General features: G+C 39.7%; 1 protein-coding gene across 10 annotated transcripts in view; it reads right to left on the bottom strand.

Moving 5' to 3' along the window:
* The window catches only part of MEIS2 (Meis homeobox 2), a 221,929-nt gene that overhangs the window by 160,156 nt on the left and 45,372 nt on the right, over positions 1-16,401 (bottom strand). The window lies entirely within an intron of this gene.

Below are 16,401 nucleotides of genomic sequence, written 5' to 3' on the forward strand. Positions count from 1 at the left end.
ATTTGTACACAATTGTTCAAATATATTTTTAAATAAACTGTTTATATATACACACACATAAATATATATGTATATACACACATATATGCATACACATATACATATAAATATATATACTGTAGTCATACCACGCGCACACACACACAAGCACACACACATATATATATACAAATTTCTACAGTTCTTAAAATGTTTTTATTTACTGTTAATAGGATAGTTCCTTTCTCCTACATCAGTTCTGTGTCTCGGGAATATTGCTTCCTCTTCTCTATCAACACTATTGTCACTTTCATCATCCCCACGGTTGACTTTCATTGGGCACCTGTAATGTTCCAATTCTCATTATTCATTACGATACATGAATAAAATAACTCCTATGATCAACTCTACTTTTAGATAAGAAAACTGAGACTTGAAGAAATTAGGTAACTTGCCAAAGATCACACAGTAAGTGGCAGAGTGTCCTCCAAAACCCAAGCTCACATCCTCTGACCACTGGGAGGACAAGATGTGAAGAGGAAGATGCCTCTTAGATCCCTAGCAAGTAAAGTTAGATCCAGCTTAGCCCCCACTGCTGAACTCCCTGGGTGGTGCAAATGGTAACCGTGCTTGGCTGCTAACTGAAAGGCTGAAGGTTCAAGTTGACCCAGAGGAATTTCATCAAAAGGCCTGACCACCTACTTCAGAAAAAATCAGCCACTGAAAACCCTGTGGAGCACAGTTCTACTCTGACACGTGAGGTCACTATGGGTTGGAATTAACTTGTCAACAGCCGAAACCCCGAGTGTGAGGCCTTGTATAGTCACATTTATGCCTCAAAGAGACAGTGGGTAACAGTGCATTTAAAAATAAATATGAGCCAAGAAAGAAGCAGATGCATATTTGTATACAGACAGGTATATCAGTAATCTGTAGGGTCGTTAGCGTTTCAACTCAATGGCAACAGGATGGATCCAAAGTTCAAATTAAATATGAGTTTGAAACAGGAGCAGCTGTTGAATTTTAAAGAGCTGAGTCAAGGGATCATTTCAGAATTCCATAGCTTCAATCTTTTCCCCTTGGCCCAGAATGCCCTTTCTCCTCATTTTTTCCTTTCCCCTTCCCCTTCTTCTTTACCAGGCAAACTCCTATTCAACCTTCAAAGCCCAGTGCTAAAAGGAATCTCCTCTCTAAACCTTTCTCCAGTTCCCATTAACAAACAGTATACTCTGCTCTCTACTTCTTCAGCAGTTCCTATTCCTGTTGTATTTACTTTTCTGTTTTATAATTTATCTGTTTACTAATTTGTCTATCCCACTGGACTATAAGTTTTGCAAGGTAGGGGCTGTGTCTTATTTATTTCTGAATTCCATTCCGTGACAGAGTAAACACTTAAATATTAGTGGAATGGACAAATTATCGACAAAAGCCTCTTGACATGTTATTAGGGCTCTGCAGAATGTAACCTGCTTTGAAGATAGTGCCCATGAAGGAGAATCCTTGGCCCTGGTAACCTGTCTTAATCCTCACCAAGCCTTGGGCTCCCTCCTTCCCCTCACCTTGCCCTGTGGGCACTGGTCATACCATGCCCAGGCAGCGTTTCACTATGCATGAATATGCATCCTCTACTTCAGAAATGGTCCCTACACATCGGAGACACGCGTCATATATCATTTACAAAAGAAGTGCTCCATTCAAATCTGCCCCATTCCAATGGGGAAGAGAAAGTGCTCGGATGTACCCAAGAGGGGGCTGCTCACTGTCCAGACTGTTCAGATCACTCGGAAGCATTACAGTTAAAAACGAAGTATAACGTAGCCATGGAATTTCAACACACAGTACTTTGTGAACGTGTTCTCTGTCATCATTTCTTTATGCTTTTTTTCCCCTCTTAATACAGTACTTTGAAAACAGGATTAAAATGTACTAGGAGTCAAAAGAGATTTTCTTTCAGTGGCTGTCAGGGACTATCTTGGAGGGGTTTAATTTAGGGCACCCCACTGAGAAACCTGCATCAGGGTTTCAAATGAGATGCAATAAAAAGAAAAGCAAAGCCTTTGCCTAGTTCTGTTGGAGAATCAGCCTTGCAAAACTTGCTCTCCAAGAACTCAGAGCAAAGTAAATCTTTTTCCACTTGCAATTTGCCTTTTTTTTTTTTCATATATAGGGGGTGGGGTGGGGGTCAACCCAGTAAGGTGGGGAGGGTAGGGGGCCAGAGGTGGGGTGAGGGGCCAGCTCTGAGACCTGCTAATTACTGATCTCTTTTACTCCCCTGCTGTGCTTAACTGTCTGGACACATTAAAGGGACTTTTTTTTGTGATTTTTCAGGTGACTAGTTCACGGCCCACTAGCACGGAGGGAAGCAGAAGAGATGAAACACCTTCGTCTACATGCAACATTTACGAACTGTGCGGGTCTCCCGACATTAAAGAGAGGACAGTGACCCAGACCACCGTTTTCGCACTCAAAAAAGCACAGAAACAACAAGCCTTCACTGGCTTACCTCAGGTTTCCTGGTCCAGAACACCCTCCCCCCGGGGGCTGAACAGAAAGGGGAGAAAAAGGGGATTTTATGTTCCTTTCTCTTCAACTTTTCAGGCGCTATGAGCGGCGTTTAGCAAATTCAGCCCCAAATGGCTCCAAATGCTCAGAGCTCCAGGGGCTTATTCTTTGTTATCCTCCGTCTATTTACACAGGATTTACACAGCCTCCCCGCTGAAGGGACCCAAAGCACTGCCCTTCTCACCGGCTCACCCGCCCGGGACTGTGGCCCCAGCAGCTTCACCCTGGCCCCCGAGGAGGATTTCGGCCGCCTGGAGACAGTAACACCCTGCTCCCTGCCCGAGAGATGCCCAGACAACCTGGCCCGCTCACGCAGCTGCAGAGCGGACAGGCCTCCCAAGATGAGATAACTTTGCAGGAGAGGAACCAGACCCCAGTCAAGACCGGGGAACTGGGTGTCCAGAGACAAATAACCTGAACTTTAAAATATGCATCTATAGGATATAATGGAAAGTGGTGGGTGAAAAAAAAAAAATCAGACTGCAGCTTGGATGAAAACCACTTCACCCACTGGTTGGAAAAATAAAGTGTAAAAACAGACAGATGGACACATATGTAAATGTGGCTGTGTTTTAGGCTTTAGCTGGCAACGTGAGTGCCGTAGTATAGTTTTACACGCCTGTATTTTCCATATCATGTTGAATCCTGTTAACTGTTGAACAGAAACATCCTCATACTGGTCCTTGACCAAATCAGTCCCCTCAATTTACCCGTCAGGAGCCATAAAATGGCTTTGTTTATCGACTAGAACCTTCTAATCCTTTATAGCAGAAGTGAACGGCAGTTTCCAACACTCTTAGCTCTTCTTCACGTAATTTGGTTATTCTCATTTGAAATATACGTATATTTAATTATTTTACTTAAAAATTTAAAAATATTCCAAGAAAGGATATCTATTCCCCTCAGCCTCCCCCAGAATTCTCTGAATTCTGAATGTTGACTAAAGCCAGCAGAAAAGTAGATTCTTTTGCCATTATAATTCAGCAGGTTGCTTAATCTCTGTGGTGGAAGATAAAAGAACATATTCGCTACCCAGTTACCTGATAAGTACATATAAAAGTACCAAGTATGTTCTGAAGTTATTCACAATACATCACAGTAAAGCTCTTCTGGGCACTCTAATGATTCATTTTTAGCGATCTCTCAAATGCCCTTTTCCACAGTTAATGCTCAGATTTTATTAAGGTAGAAAGTAGGGACAAATGTCCACTCAAGTCCCAGCTCTCAAATTTGACTTCACTTGCACTACACTCCCTCCAGCTAAGGCTTTCTTAATGTTCTGGTCACCTCCCTAGAGTGGCATTTCAGCTAACAGAGTTCACAGTCTTTCAGCCCTAAACACAGAAGCTGCTATCTTCAAGTCATTCTAGGAATGTGCCAGATAACCATCATCTCCCTCCCGCCATACAAAGAACCAGAGAGAGACAGAGAGACCAGAAGAAGACCAAGCTGATCAAGTTACCAACAACCCAGAATGCCCCTCTCAGAAGGTTAATCTTTGAACCAGTAAATGTCATAATTAGGAGCCTTGAAGTTGGGCTGGGGCTGGCCATTGAAATAAAGACTCTACAAGAGAAGTATGAATGGAACACATCTCTTTCTCTGACACTAGGGTCATGATTTTTATGGAGAATTAGACAAAAATGAGTTGTTACGATACACGAACCTCTTTCCCATATCGCCTATGGAAGAAAAAAGGTGGTTGGGGAGAGATGTCTTCCCAATTTCACTTAGCTATGTTTCAGTACAAATTGTGAAAATTATGCAAATAACAATTTTGGCACCTTTGCTAGAGGAAAACATTATTAAATTATGCTCTAAGTATTTTGTCTGCTTTAGTAATTACTCTCATGTAACAGTAAATATAAATAGCTGTTATTCTGTTTAAATTTTTAATCATGCAAAATATTGTCACACAAAATGTCCTTCTGTTGCAGTCTAACTGGGATTTTCTTTTTTTCAAAATATCCATATTTAACTGAAGTGGACTATTTTTAGCATTGTAAAGCGTTTTAGTAAAGACAGCTGGTCAACATCTCTGAATCAACAGGTCTTCTAAGGAAAGATGTAGCCTTTATAGTTACAAAAAGAACTTTCTACAAGAGTCCACTTATATAAAATACATATTTAACATTTCATACTAGAATATAATTATAAAACTAGAATATAGTTAGTCTACTTCCAAGAATGTATTAGCTATATCATATCTATACCTTTCAGGAATGCACCAATAATTTCATTTTATATTAACTATGGGATTTCAGTATCTTATTGTCTTTTTTTGCATACTTAAATATTAAATGAAACATTCAATATATATCAGTAATAAAATTTGTCAGGAAGAATAACAAAAAAAGCAAAGTTCTATCTGTAGCAGATAGAAGGGTCCTTCCTTCATTATCATATTTGCTATCTAAAACAAAAATTATAAGTTTATAATGTAAAACAGTCGATCAGTTTGAATTCTTAAGATGATATATCTCTGTGAATTTGTATCGGTAGATACCATTTCAAAAATAAAAACAACAAAAAGGTTCTTAGAAAATTTCTAAGAAATATTCTGTCAATGATTATAAAATGAAAACAATAGAATACCTTATTTTGCAACAGATATTACTAAATACTGCAAAAAAAACTCTATCTTAAGAGAAAAGATAAACAGCTTTATAATAATAATAATGTTTACTAAGATAACTAGATTAAAAGATTTATCACCATTTCCTTTATGAAGATTTAGGGAGCTTGTCATGGCTAAGCATGGAAAAAAGAACAACAGTATCTATGGTATTGATAATTAGTTTTAGGTGAATATTTTTTAACCATGAAAACACCAGATCTGGAACACATTTGTTTACAATTAGAAATTATATTTCGTACATTATTCAAAAAACATTTCCACACACAGGATTTCCTAATATAACTTTGAATTTTTGCTTACGAAATTTATAAGCTAAATTGTCAACATCTTTAAAAGTAGCTACTGTATATTCAGGCATTACCTTTATTACAATTGTTTTAAATAAATTGAATATTATGATTTGACAACTAGCAGGTATGCTCTTATAATGGTATTCAAATAAATATACAAAACATATACGTAATAGTTGGTCAAAAGGGAAACAAATGATATGACTATTTAATAAGAATAAAGTGTCATGTTACTTATTTTTCATATAAACCAAAAAACCAAAAAACCAAAACCAAACCCATTGCCATCAAGTTGATTCCAACTCATAGTGACCCTATAGGACGGTGTAGCACTGCCCCGTAGGGTTTCCAAGGAGCGGTTGGTAGATTCAAACTGCTGACCTTTTGGTTAGTAGCCATAGCTCTTAACCACTATGCCATCAGGGGCCACAAATGCAGAAGCACTTTAAGGGTACACTTTAAATGGGGAGTGACTGCTAATGGGTACAGGGTGTTTCCTGGGGGTGATTAAAATGTTCTAAATTTGATTGTGATAATGGTTGTACAACTCTGAAAATATACTAAAAACCATCAAATTAGAAACTTTCTTTTTTTAACTGTATACTTGAAATGGCAATTGTATGATACTTTCATTATATCTCAATAAGGCTGTTATATTTAATTTCTTTTTAAAAAAGAGTACATGTTGCCCTCCCTAGACAAAGATGCATATGCTGGAAGAAATAGTGAAATCTAGTAGCTGAGTTTGAGGGTATCCATGATCCTTTCTGAACTGTTTGAAAACAATGTGTTTTCACGGCCACTTACTAATGTCTTCTCCGGACCTTGCATATGGGCAAGCATATGTACTCAAGAACATTTGGGATGTATTTTATACTGTTTATGTTACAAAGACATGCATTATGGAAAGTAGATTGACTTTAATACTGAAATTAATCCCTCTTCATTTTATCAAAGCAGAACCCTGGCCCAAATTATTTATCTCTTTCTAAGTGTAGTTTGGAAACTCTGGTGGCATGGAAACCCTGGTGGTGTAGTGGTTAAGAGTTTGGCTGCTAACCAAAAGGTTGGCAGTTTGAATCCCCCAGGTGTTCCTTGGAAACCCTATGGGGCAGTTCTACCTGTCCTATAGGGTCGCTATGAGTGGGAATTGACTCGACAGCAATGGGTTTTTGTTTTTTGGTTTAAGTTTAGTTTAGGACTCTCTGAGTGATACAAATGGTTAAGCGCTCAACTACTAGCGGAAAGGTTGGCAGTTCGAACCCACCCAGAGGTGCCTTGGAAGACAGGCCTGGTGATCTGCTTCCAAAAGTTCAAAACCTTGAAAACTCTATGGGGCAGTTCTACTCTGCACACATGGGGTCACCATGAGTCGGAATCAACTAAGTGGGAACTAACAACAACAGTGTGTTTAGTTGAACACCCATAACTCCAGAAGACTTCCACAGATCCAGAAGCACAGCACACATACACACACACCACTCCTACATTTCTTCCACTCAATTAGAATGCAAACCTCTTCAAGTCAAGAATGATATCTCTTACTTTTTTAGTATCACTCTTAAAACTTTGTATAATGTCATGGATGTAGTATGCGCCTAGCCTTGTATTGAACAAATGGATGGACAACTCTCATATTCCTTGGGATATGCTTTTATTCTTTGTGGGCTTATATCTAAAAATTGGACATAGTAGCTATTTAGAAAGTTGGTCTCTAAGAACTGAAAATTATCCACAAAGTTTGATGTTTCGTAAATTCCAGAGGCATTAACTTGTGAGATACATTGCCTGGAGGAAGCAGCTTATTGAAACAGACAATAAACAATAGAGGTGCCCTACATTTGGAAGAGTGCCCTTCGTATTTGCTCACCTTTCTTTTTCTAAATTTCTGACTTCATTCTATTTCTTTGGGGAGCTCTACTGCTCTGTTTGTACATGGGAGGCTCATGTCTGACATATCCCCTGCCTCTGTCCCTCCACTTCTCCCAGCACAGACCCTGAGACACATGTCCTTGGGGGAAAAATGGTGATGCAATGGAAGAACCTCAGGCTATAGAACAAGACAGGTCTTGTATTGAATTTCCAGATCTATTTCTTTCTGGTTGACAGTGACCTTGGTAACGTGATTACTCCTCTGAACCTCAGTTTCCTCATCTATGAAATAGAAAGAATCATACACACCTGATAGGCTTACTGCAAAAATTAAATGAAATAACAAGAGCAATAGCTATTTATTAAGTCCCCACTTTGTACCAGGTGCTTTACACTTATTAACAAATATAGGAATTTTATACACGACCCAAACACTTGTTGCCGTCAAGTCAACTCCGACTCATAGTGACCCTATAGGACAGAGTAGAACTGCCCTGCAGGGTTTCCAAGCAGCTGGTGGATTCGAACCGTTGACCTTTTGGTTAGTAGCCAAGCTTTTAACCACTGCGCCACCAGGGCTCCTTATACACAACATATAGCCTGGTATAGTACCCGATCCTGTGAAGGTGCATCAATAAATGTCGGTTATTTCCTTTAAAATGCGCCAATATGAATGGATCAACAAAATGTGGTATATCCATACAATGGAACACCACTCAGCAATAAAAAGGAATGAACTACTGATGTCTGCAACATGTTGAGATTCAATCACTATGCTATGGGAAAGAAGCTCGACACAAATATATTAAATTACAGAAAACACAAACTAATATAAAATGACCAAAAGTGCGTCAGTGGTCACCTGAGTACAGGTGCGGAGGGAGGGATGGCCTAAAAAAGGGTACAAGAACATTTTGGGGGGTGGTGGAAATATATAGTATTTTTATCACGGTACTGATTTCACAACTGTCTACCTGTGTCAAAACTCACTGAATTGGGTACTTTAAACAGGTGAAGTTTGTGTATGTAAATTATACCTCAATAACGTTGATAAAAATAATGTTAAGCAAATTATAGTTAAATTTCCATAAACCTGCTGGCTGGCATAAAACAAATTTTAGTGAAGTATAACATGCAATACTGCAAAGAGGAAGTGAGGATTCTCTCTGTTACTGAAGTAGAGTTCTCAAGGGATGAAATGATTTAGGCCAGCATTTGAAAGATGCTGTGGGGAGAAGGCCAACATGATATTTATAAACCTGTTGATTTATACTATTTTCTTTAAATTCATGAAGACATAAAATGGACGGAAAGAACACATTCTGTAGATTTTACTGAAGAATATTTTCCTCCACTGGTCAAATTCCATTATAAGAAATATTGTTAACAAAGAACTATTCAAACTGAAAAAAAAAAAAAAATGTATCAATAATCAAAAAGGTAATACTTGACTTACTGGCCTGACAGAGACTGGAGAAACCCTGAGAGTATGGCCTCTGGACACCCTTTCAGCTCAGTAATGAAATCACTCCTGAGATTCACCCTTCAGCCAAAGATTAGACAGCCCCATAAAACAAAACGAGACTAAAGGGGCACACCAGCTCAGGGGCAAGGACTAGAAGGCAGGCGGGGACAGGAAAGCTGGTAATAGGGAATCCAAGGTCAAGAAGGGAGAACGTTGACACGTCGTTGGGTTGGTAACCAATGTCATAAAGCAATATGTGCACTAACTGTTTAATAAGAAGCTAGTTTGTTCTGTAAACCTTCATCTAAAGTACAATTAAAAAAAATAAAAAGTACAGCCAAAAAAGAAAAAAAAAGGGTAATACTTTTTAGTAAATTATTTTTAAAAACTCTTTTGGAGAATTAAGAATTAGCTCATTCCTCCCAGCATAAGATTTCCTCCCACTGAAGATCCTAATCAATTTCAGAGGAAAAATGATACCACCCAGGAGAGAACACCCTTAGGAGGAGACATTCATGGGAAATATAGAATTAATACCAACCTTCGCTAGTCAGCTTCAGGCCTTCAGATAATCTCTAAAGCCATCATATAAACATGGAAGGGAACTAACATTTGTGGAGCGCCAAGAATGTACCAGGCACATTAAACCAAAAAGCAAACCAGTTGCTATCAAGTCAATCCCGAATCATGGTGACCCCATGTGTGTCAGAGCAGAACTGTGCTCCCTAGGGTTTTCAATGGCTGATTTTCAGAAGTAGATCGCCATCCCTTTTTCCCAAGGTGCCTCTGGGTGGACTCGAACCAGCAATCTTTCAGTTAGCACCACACAGGGACTCCTCCAGGTATATCAGGTATCATCTAATCTGCAGAACAATTCCGAGTTTGGCATTTTTAATGCCTCTTTAACACATGTGGAACCTGAAGGAGACAAGGTAGAAACTTGCCTAGAGCCATATAGCTATCCAATAACACAGCTGGATCTTGACCTCAAGTCCATGTGATCTACTGAATCACACACAGCCTTTATTCTCATTTTTTTTTTTTTTAAAGTAGGGTGGGGGGAAACAGAGCCTTGTGGCTTTGAAGGCAGGTAAACCTGGGTGCATGTGGCTACTTCCTAGGGACTGATCCTGGTCAAGTGATTCATCTGACTTTCGAGATGTGTGACATCTGACTCACATTAGATACCCAATAAAAGTTAGTTTCATTTCATTTCAGTTTTCCATCCTTCTTTCCTTCATTTTAATACCCCATTCACCTTTAAAAGTATATGAAAATAGAGTCACTACCAGCTGAAAAACACATTTGCTTAAGAAAACAAAACAAAACTGTTTCTATCATCTTTCCAGAACTCATACTTCGAAAAACAAAAACACCATGTTTGTCACTATGTGGGAAATATTAGCACATCTCAATTTCATCGAGCCAATTCCGCTAGAAAGGCCAGGAGCTGAAAGTCATGTAATTATGAGTTTGCCACAGTCCACCCCACGCCGTGCCATGAAGAAAGAACGTGAGCGGCAATGACGTGAACTTTATTCGGGCACTGTTAGCTGAGAAATCAGGAATTGTAAAGGTCTTTGTTGGAGAGGAAAAGTTGTTCAGCCATTTCCCAGGAGGAAAAGGAACGGGTTTGCTCTCTCAGTGGGTTTATTCGTCTATCTGTGGTAAACCAGCCTATGAGAGAATTGACATCGTTGCTGAAGATCAGAGCTAAGGGCCACCCATCAAACACAGTCCAACCTGAATATGCTGATGCAGCAGCGTTCCGGATCTTGCTCACACTAGGCTAGGGAGTCATTCTTTTCCGTGATAAAGTCAGCGAACGCACTCTTGAGAAGATAACAAATTAAAACCCAGCTGACTCAACACCATTTGAGTGAGGAATTCACTGCTGACCCAGTGCAACACTGTTCCTACCACTGGCCAGGAATCACTGAAGAGGTAGCCAACTTCATTTCATAATTGTAAAACTCCTCCTAACTGAGGGTCTGAGCAGAGTTAAATGATAACTGGCCGATCTATATCAGGCAGCTTTACTAAAACTCGTCATGACTCCTTCGATTATTTATATCCTGAGTCTTTATTTTATGTGAAAATTCAAAGATCCTAAAGCAACTTAGGAATTCTCAAGATGGTGTATTATTTAAATGACCAGAGACGTGAAAAGGACTATATAATGTGGAGGATTCTGTATGTTACAGTCCATTTTGAAAGTATCTTTTGTATCTATAGAATTTCTATTAAAATAGCTAGCTTTTCTATAGTTAATATATTATTCTGGTGGAAAATGAAATTGACATCTTTTATAGATAGGTCAACCACAAGACATTAAGAAGAAAATTATCAGACTAGTATTCTGAGCCTTGTGTTCTAGACTCAGAACCGTATGATCTTGGAAAATAATAACTTGTATTTTACAGTGATTTTTCAGCTTTCAAATAATTTTTTCCAACTCTTGCTCATCACAACAGAGTGTACAGGGTATATACTATTATACCCATTTTACAGATAAAGTAAGTGAAGTTAACGTTTTGCTAACTCTTTGCCTTGGCCTGAAGCACTTTCTGTTACTTATGGTCGATGAATATTATTAAGCTGGACCATATGAAGTTGCTAATATTAGACTATTTTTGACCCACCAAATGGCAATTTCATAAAGTGTTGTTTCCAGTGTGGTTTTTTTTTTTCTTTTTCTATTTTTTCAATTTGCCTAATTTTAGTACTACCTAGCCTCAGTCTTACAAATCTCTTCAACTATGTTCTCTTTCCATAATAAGTCAATAAAAAGGTAAACTGGAAATAAATACTAATAATGGAAGCCCTTGACTCTGAGAAACCAATGACTTTACATAAGAAAAAATACCAATGCACAATTTGGGAGATGAGAGACTTTGCTATATTTGTAAACAGAAATGTAGAAAGTAGCCTGTTCAAACTATTTTTTAAAAGAAGTATTCTTATCATTTCTAATTTCAAGCTTCAACAAGAGTAATTAGCATTGAGAAGTGAATAGAGTATATTCTACTATATGCCTCTGGAGAAATTTTCACTCTAAATGTTTCCTATAATAACAACAGTAAAATTAATTTAAAAAAAAAAAACCATATTTATTGAGCACTGACTCTGTACCAGACACTGCTAAGCACTTCATATGAGTTACCTCCTTTAATTCTCACAATCCTATGACAGTTGGTTTTCACTTTACACATGAAGAAACTGAGGCTTGGAGGAGTTAAGCAATTTGCCCAAGATCATACAAGTAATAAGTGGCTGAGCTAAGGTTCACACCTATGCCCTTCAAACACTACACCAGACAGCTTCCCATAATGTCTCTCTCTGAGATTTCAGGGTCCATCTACCCAGACTTTTCCACCTGCCTGTAAAACTTCATCACACGTCTCTACCCTATGGAGTGATTGGATCATTTAATGTTTTTGTGGTTGATCACATGATAGGAAATTTACATCTCATGGTGAAGGGAAGTGTCCTGAGGACAGCAGTAGGTCTCACCTGTCTTGTCTGAATAGCATCACCTCAGAACTGTGCCTGACACATAGAAGGCACTAAACAAACTTGTCAAAACAGTTAAGAAATGATCCTTTTTCCCTGTGCTTTTTTATTCCTAGGGACTTAGGTCCGCCATCTTCTTTGTGAAGAAGCTCTCAACTGCTCCCATTTTAAACAACATTGCTCTGGAAACCTTCCACCAGTGCTACAACCACCACCACCTTCAGCCTCGTAAGAACCAAGATTGATTCATCTCACTGACAAAAATGTGATAAGAGAACCCCAACCACAGAGGTGGAGAAACCACTCCTTCCCCTTGAACAAATGCTGCTTTCTGATGCCCATGATTGCTTCCCTTTCTTGCTAAGGTTCAGTAAGTCCTGAAAGCTTGGTCCCAGTGACAACGGGTCGGGTTCGTAATGCAACAGCTCTACACCTTTTATTACCATGGAATCAGTTAACAATCCTGCTAGTCCTACCAAAAAAAAAAAATTAAGTAATTGGTCCCAGAGGTTATTTAGGTGCTGCGGAAGTCTTAAAAACACTATTATCTCCCGTAGTGATTTGCTAGCGTTTCCATACTCCAACCAGCACATTGGGACTTCTAAACTACATACCATAATTGACATAAAATATCTGTCCCATCAGTGAAGATCTTTATTAGCATCAAAATCACTCACAACGAGTGTTCCTCAATGTTATTAAACATAACTTGTTCTAGGTGTTGCTTTACTAATTAGTCAGGATGAGCCCGAGGAAGAAAATCTGGGTCATGTTAAATTAATTGGAATGAGCATGAAAATTAGCAGAGCAAACTGCATCAATTTTCTATAGAGAGTCTTTCTTCATGTTGAGAATAAAAATGGATATTATGAGGCATTAACCAAACTGCCTTCTGTGGCTGCCAAGAGGTGTGTTACAGTAGCCCAAAATATCATGCTCGCAGATTTTCAGAAGTTAATGAGACATTTCCAGGAATGGTAAATACATGGTGTTAAAATGGGTGTGCCTCTGATGGGGAAATGCCAAGTCATTTCATGTTTATTCAGGCATAACAAGCTCTTCAAAATGAGCATAATTTAAAAGGTGAAGAGTGCAAGAGGGCTAACATTCAACTAATTTTCCTTCAGAAAGATAAGATTAAATTGAACCAAAAAAAAATGAATTAAGAGGTTTACAAATCAACAAGTCAGCAGCCATGGGGACGGCAGGCTGGGCTCAGCGCCGGCTGGGCAACCCCCGCCATGAAGTTTTCCCAACCTGTCCCGAAGGCAGAGAACAAAGCGAGCAGAACTGATTACAGCTCACTCCTGGCCTTGCCGTCTCAACTCTGTTTGGCTTCCTAATGAGCTCACTAAAAACCTAATTCATCTCCCACAACCCTCCTCAGCCCTCCTTCAAATCTACCATTATGGAAATTATAGATGAAACATTTCCAGCCTGGGTTCAAACTCGCGCTTCTTCAACAGCCGGGGCCCTGACCCCCACACCGAGCACCATGAAGGGGTGTCCACATCGCTCCAGCCACTTCCCGAGAACAGAGGCCAAGCAAGGCTGAGGCTCTCTCTCAGGGTGACAATGATTTCTGCCTTACCGCGCTCCCTCCCTTCCAGGAATGTGGGAACTTCATGGGTTCCACACGACATAAAACACAAATTGTAAGGCAGGAGAGGAGAAATGAGTTGTACTGATGACAAATAGCTGAAAGAGGCTAATGTGAATTCCCAGCCTGTTCATGAGGAAACTCCCCGAGTTCCTCATTACATGGAGTCAAATCCTCACGGCACCTAGCCTGTAACTGGAAGATTACTGAATTGATGGATCCTTAGTTTAAAATGCAGCTGTTTTATTCTGCTTTAGTAATTAATTCTTTTTCCAATACTCTATTGATTAAGCGTAGACACTGATAAAGTTCAAACTGAGAAGAATCTCTCGTGGCGTCCTTAGTTGCTCAGGAGAGTCAATGAAAACTTTCCACAATTCCACCTGCCTCCTCAGAGTGCTGATCCAGGGAACAGAACAGTTTTTCCTCATAAATTAGTCAGGCCATGTGGAGCTGTGTGAGCTGAGCATTGCTTTTGTCTCTCTACTTGCTGACTTGCTTTTCCGTTTGGCTGGCCTCTGTGCTGTCACACACAAAGTCGGGAGTCCAGCTGCCATTCGGAACCCACACCAAGGTAAAGAACAATTCCTACAAACTACATTTTTTTCCCCCATTTTATACAGCTGCAACTCCCTGGGCAATGCAGGGCTCAGCGGGGCCTCTGGGACTCAACTAGCTGAGAAATCAGTGCTAAAGCAGGCAGACATACTGTACAACGGAGAAAATAAAAAAGTAACCTGTTTTCTTCAAGGCTTTGCCAGCCTTTTTGGTCCTTTGTTCCCTGCCCCGGTAGAATCGGTGCTACCCTACTTTCCACAATGCTAAGCTCCCTCTTTCATTTTCATAGAGGACATCAGGAATGGCAGTATACAGAAGAAAAGAGAGTCACCAAGAGGCCAAGCAGGACCTGTGTTCTGTGTTGGTCAGGTGGCATCAGCGCGTTAGAGAACCACTGTTAACCCAACGAGCGTGGAGTGTAACCATATATAAATGGCCATTATGAACACAATGGTATTTAGTAATAAGAGGAATCACCAATATGGTGCTTCTTTTCATCAGGTCACATGTACCGGGGATCAGTGTTGGTCAGTCCAACAAGCCCGATAACAAAGTTTCTCAGATTACAGGTCCGCACAATGGATTTTTGTTCAGACGAAGATCCTGGCTACTGGGCATGCTTTTAGAGCCGTGGGCTCATTCCCACCCACTCCCCTGGCACTTGTTCATGCACCCTCCCGTGGCCCCCAAACCATTGCACATATGCTTAACTCTCTGCATGAAAACAGGTAAAAGACATGTGTTCTAACCCAGGAGCTGGTGGGAAGTACGTAGTTGATTTCCCAAGTCACTTGCAACATAGGTTTACAGGATGCCATACTGTTTGTTTTTAACTCTATTTCAGACGGTGAAAGTACTAGTAAAGGCCTGGAATGATTTCAGAAGTCTTGTTCAAGTGTTTGGTTGTCTGATAATGTATTCCAAGCTACAACCGGGCTAGGATACTGTGAGCAGAGTAGCGGGGACTGTTTTCCACGTTGGGGCTAGGAGTACATTCCCCACCTTCACAGCATTCCTTCCTAGGTCAAAAGGTCATGCTCACAGACGTCTCCTGCAGACACTCAGTTGTCAAAAGTGTGCATCATGTGATCTGTGCAGTCACTACTAACAAAGCTCTTCCCTCATTGGGAACAAACTCTTTGCATGCCTAAATAATTTCCCTGTTAAAAATGTGTTCTCCTCCCTCCATCCCACTGGCTCTTCAGTTTCAAAACAATGAGGACAGGGGGCACCAAATTTATCATCGGCGGCTCCACAGACTACTGGGGTCTAGATTTCGCTGGGCCATGCTATGCGGAAAGGTAACCAGCAAAGGTGATTTTGATTTCCTGCATTTAAAACCAAAATGGAGGTATCCCTTCTTCCAGGAATTTTTTTTTTTTTAAAGGAAAAGCCCATTTTTGTGGCTAATACACATCTTTTGAGGCACTAGGAAATTACAAATAGAAAAATTAATGTAAAAGAAAGGAACAGCTTATCTTGTAAACACCATAAAAAAATAAAGCTGACTTTTTTGATTAATATATATTCAGTGACATTTAAATGATCAATCTCGTACGTAATATGTGACAAAATACAAAAGCAAAACTGGGGGGGGGGGTAAGTAGTATGCTGGTGTGCCCAACATTCAGAACTGAGGCAGAAAGTTTACCATCCGTGGTGCCACATATAAAAGGTCCCAGGTACTAGGGGAGCAGGCTTTACTTTTTTTTTTTTTTTAATTTCCTGCTGCTTAGATGAATACTCTATAACAACAATTTTCTCACTGTCGGGGATTGTTAGTTAGAGCAGCCTGAAGCTTTCACATGCAATCCAAAAATGAGTCACTTATTTCTAGAAGGGAGTCTATCAACACTGCTTCTATTTATAAATTATATATTTAAGAGTAAAGTAAAATAGTCATGACTGAAATGTTACATATGGG

This window comes from Trichechus manatus, unplaced genomic scaffold (assembly GCF_000243295.1).
Source record: "Trichechus manatus latirostris isolate Lorelei unplaced genomic scaffold, TriManLat1.0 scaffold00076, whole genome shotgun sequence".
Taxonomy (NCBI): Eukaryota; Metazoa; Chordata; class Mammalia; order Sirenia; family Trichechidae; genus Trichechus; species Trichechus manatus.